The sequence below is a fragment of the Drosophila mojavensis genome, unplaced genomic scaffold (assembly GCF_018153725.1).
Source record: "Drosophila mojavensis isolate 15081-1352.22 unplaced genomic scaffold, ASM1815372v1 contig_36, whole genome shotgun sequence".
NCBI classification, from domain to species: Eukaryota; Metazoa; Arthropoda; class Insecta; order Diptera; family Drosophilidae; genus Drosophila; species Drosophila mojavensis.
The window spans coordinates 9,652,112-9,657,146 of record NW_025318858.1 but is presented as its reverse complement, the minus strand read 5'-3'; the positions used below and the strand labels follow the sequence as shown (position 1 = coordinate 9,657,146).

General features: G+C 34.9%; 1 long non-coding RNA gene across 1 annotated transcript; it reads right to left on the bottom strand.

The window, feature by feature from the left end:
* Positions 1-71: 71 nt before the first annotated feature.
* Positions 72-1,300, bottom strand: LOC122757131. Its single transcript, XR_006357047.1, has 2 exons — positions 1,200-1,300; positions 72-302 (listed from the first exon to the last, which is right to left on the bottom strand). It is a non-coding gene; the product is annotated as an uncharacterized LOC122757131 (long non-coding RNA).
* Positions 1,301-5,035: the final 3,735 nt, after the last annotated feature.

Here is a 5,035-nt window from a genome sequence, read left to right as displayed (position 1 = left end):
TTATTTATTTTAGACGGTGGTGCATTTGTTGCTATTTGGACGTTTTGTGTTCTTGTTGTTGCTTTAAATTGTTTACTAAATTATTTAAAATTTGGCATTTGTTGAAGTCTGTTATCAGTTTTGTATTTTTGTGGGAGGGGGTTCGGTGCAGTTGATTAACGCTTTATTTTAATTATTGATTTATTTTCCTGTGGCCTGTTCCTCCTTATCAGCGTATTCATTAGAATTATCGAATTTTGTTTAGTTCCAGGCGAATGGCATTGCCTTTTATGCTGGCTGATAACTTATCATTGATTGGCGCTCTATATATAAAATGGAAACCCTTGACACAGTCAGTCCATGTGTGCGTGTGTGTGTGTGTGTGTGTGTGTGTGTGTGCGTGCGCATCAAAACAAAAACATACGCAATGTTTACATTTTCTTTGTTGTCGCAACAATTTTTTGGCCAAACCGAACTGTCAAATGGGCAATCAACTTTACAAGGCTCTCTCATGCACGCACACACACCAACACTCTCTCTGACTACTCTTTCTCTCTCTCTCTCTCTCTCTCTCTCTCTCTCTGGCTGTCACTCTCTTTGCAGCAAAAGCACCGTCAAGCTTTGCAGCAGCCATCCAAAAAGTTTCTAGCCAAATGCCAAACGAAGGCTTTTTTTTTGTCTCTGTTGGCTTTCATTGAATGACAGCTACTCCAGTGCTCTACTGCCCCGCCCACTCCGCCCGCCCCGCCACGAGCCGCACTGGCATTCGTCACTGAAATTCAAGTTGCTTAAAATGCCAACCGCACTCCGACGGCCGACGGGGGCGTAGTGGCTTGTCGTTTGGCATTTAGTCGTATCGGGGTCAAGTGCGCGAGGCTATAAACTAATTTGCGCGTTTATCTAATGAGTCGCTGGGGAAAATGCATAGCACAGTTTTCAGCGCCCGCAAGCATTTTCCTGGAACAGCAAATGCTGACCGATTGACCTACCCAGGCATATGTAATAAGCACTCACACGCACACACACAGCCATACAGAAACATGCACATGCACAACACACACACTCTTGCACACACACACACGTGTGAAAAATTTCAGACGCAGTTCTTCGTTTTTTTTTTTTCTTTTTTTTTCATTCTTTTTTCACAGCAGCCAAGGCAATTGAGACCGTTTAACACTTGAGTTTGGCTTTATCTTTGAGCATTCTTAACGGGGCCTTACATTTGCATTATCTGGTCACGAATCGTATTATTATCGGTTTAGTATTTGTATTATTATTTTTCAGCAACGTGAACGCGTTTAAGGAATCACACACAAAAGCACACTGTGCAGCCTTTGTTAGCTTTTCACGTGGCAACCGTGAAAATGTGTTGATATACAACGAGCTGAGCTTTCGCAAGCTCCGAGAACTTTCACTTTATCGATTGCTGTTGAATTGCCCGTTGGCTTAGGCAGCTGGGTTCAGGCAGTCACTTGAGGGGTTGCTGTAGCTGATAAGGATATTTAGGAGCAGCTGTTTTGAATTCAGACTTTGAGTTTGAACTATTGAAATTATTTTGAGGTGGAATACATAATAGAAAAGTAGACAAAGATATATACATAAATATTACAGTATTTATTGAAATCCAAGGCAATTAAATGAAAGTGAAAGAGTATAAAAAGTTTAGAGTTTTAATCAAGCGTGTTTTTTTTTTTCATAAAATACCAGTTTTATTCCCGAAACCCCGGATATTTTAATTTTAATTTTCATTCATCTAACTGATCCAGTCCATAGCAGCGCAATTTATAAACTCATTTGATAATATAAAATCTATACTAGAAACATAACAATTTCAATTCAACACATGGCCTTTTTTTTTATTCTAAAGACAGCAAAAACACAAAAAAAAAACTGAAAAAATCAAAAGAATTCAGATCAAAACATCGAGCTTTGTTTACAAACAAATTGCGATAATATAAAAAACACGCACACCAAATATTACTCCCACATATTCAGTTTTGCTTCAGAATGATTTTCGTTTCCAAACACGTTTATGCCACTTTTTATATATGTATATATAATAAAATTAGCTCTGATATATGTATTTGAACAGATCTAACTCTCTCGCTCGCACTTGCATTTGTTGTTAAATGCGAAGTGAACAGCTGTTCGTGAGCGACGCATGCGCCGCAAGCTTTGCTAGTTGCTTTGACAGTTGCTGAGAGAGAGACTAAGAGGGAGAAAGGATGAGAGAGATAGAAAGAGAGAGAGAGAGCGCTCGTACTCGCTTGCTATCGTCAAATTGTGTTTGACACTTTTAGGGTCTCAAAAAGAAATTTCGTTGATTATTTTTCTTTTTGCTTCTAGCTTTCGCCTTTCGCCTTTCACAGCTGAGTCATCAGCGCTGTTTCCTTGACACTTGGCAATAAATCGTGCGGTTTCTACAAAATTTGCTAATGAGCCACATCCGGCTGGAAATTAGGTGCGGATCAGACTTCCTACAGTTTTCTTCTCCCTTTTTTTTTTATTAGTGTGAATTAGGGAAAACAAATGTTAAGAAATCTGCAGAAACGATTCAGCTCTGCCCATTAATATTATTAACGTTATGTTCGAGCGTGTAAGCAATTTGTTGAGCAGTCAGCGAATTTCTTTAAGAAATTTTCATAGACCAAGCTGTTGAATGTTTAAGTGTAATTGCTTTTTGGCTTTGTGCACAGTATTTTCTATTCTATCCGTTAACACTGCTCAATGCAGGTTTTCTAAAAACAACATAAACATTTGCCTATTTAGTTGTAAATAAAATGAAATATATATTTAGTTGCAGACAGCATATATTTAGGGTAAATTCAGAAAACTATAAAATGAAATAAAAGAGTCAAAGTATATATGTATATCTTAGAGAAATATATTGTATTTAACTTACATGACTAAAGCTACCTTATACCCATTTTATTTAAACAATAATCTTCTTCGCTATGTTATTTAATTTAAATTATCTTTGCTAATTTCATTCTATGTTTTTATTGTTTTTTTTAATCATTATTGTTTTGGTTATTCTCAAATTTATAACTGTTGTGGAATAATATAAAATATTCCACTATGTATATAAATTCTACAAAAATAAGAGAATGGCTCCACAACAAATTTCGTTAATATAACTGCAAGATTATATATTATTATCTTAATTTCGCCTATATGTTTATTTTTATTTTTAATAAATCTTAATATTATCTAGCCTGAAAGTCTTTGTTGCTCTGGCCTTAATCTAAACTGTTTAAAATTAATTCTCTGTAAGAAATAAATAAATTAATTAATTTGATGTATATTTAATTAATTTTTCCATATATCAATATTCTTTTCTATTTGTGCTTGTAATTATATCAAACATTTTTAATTATTAAAAACAAAATTGTTTTGCAGACTTTTTACAACGTATATTAATACTATATTTCAAACATATTTATATTATATATTTATTACTTATATGTGTTATATATACTTTCATCAAATAAAAAACAATTTTAATATCTTATATATTTTTCTTTAAATATTCGCACAGATTTTGATTAGCTTTGAAGGCCAGCTATAGCCAAATAATAATAAAAATTTAATTGTATATCAGATTTTATGCGGCTATATAGCAAAAAGAATTTGGTTTAGCGGCATTTTTGGCTTAGTAACTGTATCGAAGAAACTGTGGTTATTGTGTGTGCGACGCTTCACATGTTTGAATGAAAAATGTGTTGCTAAATATTATTGAAAGCAACAGAAAAACGCCAGCGAGCTGCCAGCAAATGACAGGCAGGGGACGCAGAGAGGTGTGGGAGGGAAGGGGGGAGTATATGGGAACGGTTGGGGCCGGCGTTAGTGGGGTAATTCATTTAGTTTGCTTGGGCATGATGCTGCTTGCGGCTCTCCTTGCCCGCACTTCTATATTTAGATCAAGCACACGTAGTTGGATCTGTCGATGCGATCGTCTTGTTGTTGCCATTGTTGTTATTGTTGTTGGCCCCGATTCTCAGTAGCCAGCAGACAATGAAATTAAATTTAGCTTAATTGAATTGCCTTTAGGCCAACAACCATAACAATAACAACAACAACAACAACAACAACTAAAACTATTAAAAATTATTGAACCGAAAATTCATAAATGCATTGCAAGCACTAAACAAGATTTTCGAATATTCGATGAGGCCAAACAGATGCTGCATTCCAAATAAGTACATTAAATATATAATACAATAGATACATATATTGTAAATAGCTGTTCGCATGTTCTACATTTTACTTACACGATATCAATTCACTCCCTCGTGGCAGCAATAACAACAAAAGAATTTATTCGGCTGTCCGTCCAAATACAAATCCGAGCCAAAGGCATGGGCCAGCACACAGCATACGTGGCGTTGATATTTTTAACTCTACGTATTCTTCTTTATTTTGTATCTTTTTATTTTTTATTTTTATGCGAACTGATGATTTTATATTGATTTTTCGCTAGCTAAGAAATGGATATTTCTTCACTGTAATATTATAAATTAACAATTGTGTTGCAATTTGAACAAAACCACAAAATATGAATAATTCTTGAATTATTTTTAATGCTTGCCAAAATATTTTATATATGTGATTATGACAGCGCACTGCATATGCTTAGTATTAATATATTGCATCTATATATACATATATATCACTGAAACACTTTAAACTTTTTGGATCGATTTTATAGTATTGCTCAGTTGAAATTGAATTTGAAATTGATTTACCAAAATATGACTCAATTTTGTTGGTTCGGAAAATCCCGTTTAACTTAATAATATATAATTTTTGCTATTTTTCCTTCCTTCTTTTCACTTCACCCGCACAGAGCATATACTTTTTGTGTGTGTAGCTTAAAAATAAATCTGAACACACACACGGGCGCGTTGCGCGGCGGTTGGGAGAACGCGAATGCGCCGAGCCAACAGACCAAATAACGCCAACGATCAGCCGAGAACTGTCAGTTGATGGGGCGAGATCTTTTCGTTGCTCCTCTTTTAGTATTTTTTAGTATTTATTTGGAATATGCTAAAAATTG